Raw genomic sequence first — 1468 nt, forward strand, 5'->3', positions numbered from 1 at the left:
AGTTATTCCTCTATAGTAACCAGATTACTCCTCTATCATATGCCAAATTTATGTCTGAATTTGTGTATATGTATGGCTTTAACATTCTGTTCGACTGTCTGGCTTATCAATTCATGCACCATATTGTACAGTTTTAATTACAGAAAATTTAAAATATTGGGTTTTACTATTCAACAGTATTATTCCCCCTGTATTGATCTCACTGTTTCAGAGTGTTTCTGAACATTTCCTGAATTTTTTAATAAAAACTTTACATTCACAATTTGTAGTTTAAAAAACATAGATATTCTAATTAAATTAGAGTAAATGTAGTACTCTATGGGGAATATTGCTATGCTCATTCTTTTAAACTCTAAGAATGTGTTATATTTTCACATTTGTTCAAATTGTCCTTAATATCTTTCAGTAGCATTTGAAAGTTTTTTTCATATATTTCTTAAAATTTTGGAAAGTTTATTGCCTAATGCTATGGCTTGAATGTGTCTCTAAAATTCAGCTGTTGTTACTGTGACAGTATTAATAAGTGAGGCCTTTAAGAGGTGATTAGGTCACGACATCTCCTTCCTACTTAATGGGGTTAAGGCCCTTATAAAATAGGCTTTCTTCAGTGTTTGGCTAGCTTGCTTTCTTGCTCTTTCTCTTTCTGCCCTTTAAGAAGACAATAAGAAGGCCCTCATCAGACAAGAAGTGCCAGTTGCCTTGATTTTAGACTTTCCAATCTTCAAAACTGTGAGAAAACAAATTTTCCAAGACAAAGAATTCCAATCTTAGGAATTCTGCAATAGAAACACAAAATATACTAAGATAACTGAAGTATTTTCTGTTATATTATCATCGAACTTTCATTAAATGAAGTATTTTTTGTTATTTTATCATCTAACTCACATAGATTGTACACATAAATGCTACTGGATGCTATATACTATTTTTACAATCTTACTATTACATAAATCAATGTAAGTTTTCTTGTGATATGTGGGCTGCTTTTATTAAAATAGTACTCCTAGTTTTGTTACCAGACCTATTCAAAATCTTGAACTTCTATTTGTCTAATTGCAATAGATAATGAAGTCAAAGATAAATAATGATAATAGAAGGCATCTTTCTTTTGCCCTTCTCTTTAGCAAAAATGTTTTTAGGATTTCCCTATTCTTCCCTATTGTCTTTGGAAGAAAAGATATCTTTTAAATGTTATAAAAACATCTACATATTCATAACTATTAACTGTGTTTAATAACTGAGTCATTATTGACTATTTTGTTTTAACATGCTATCCTAAAAATATGACTGTGACCAAACGTCTGGCCCTTTTCACATCAAACATTGAAGAGATACACTTCACTGACCAAATCCACATGCAGAGACCATATTCAGATTTTTCTATTTGTGATCTGTAACCCTTGGCCCCACTCAATGGCACAGGATACTGGATTACCCACATATTTCTATTACAGACTCTTACCTATTC

This window comes from Mandrillus leucophaeus, unplaced genomic scaffold (assembly GCF_000951045.1).
Source record: "Mandrillus leucophaeus isolate KB7577 unplaced genomic scaffold, Mleu.le_1.0 Scaffold356, whole genome shotgun sequence".
Classification (NCBI taxonomy): Eukaryota; Metazoa; Chordata; class Mammalia; order Primates; family Cercopithecidae; genus Mandrillus; species Mandrillus leucophaeus.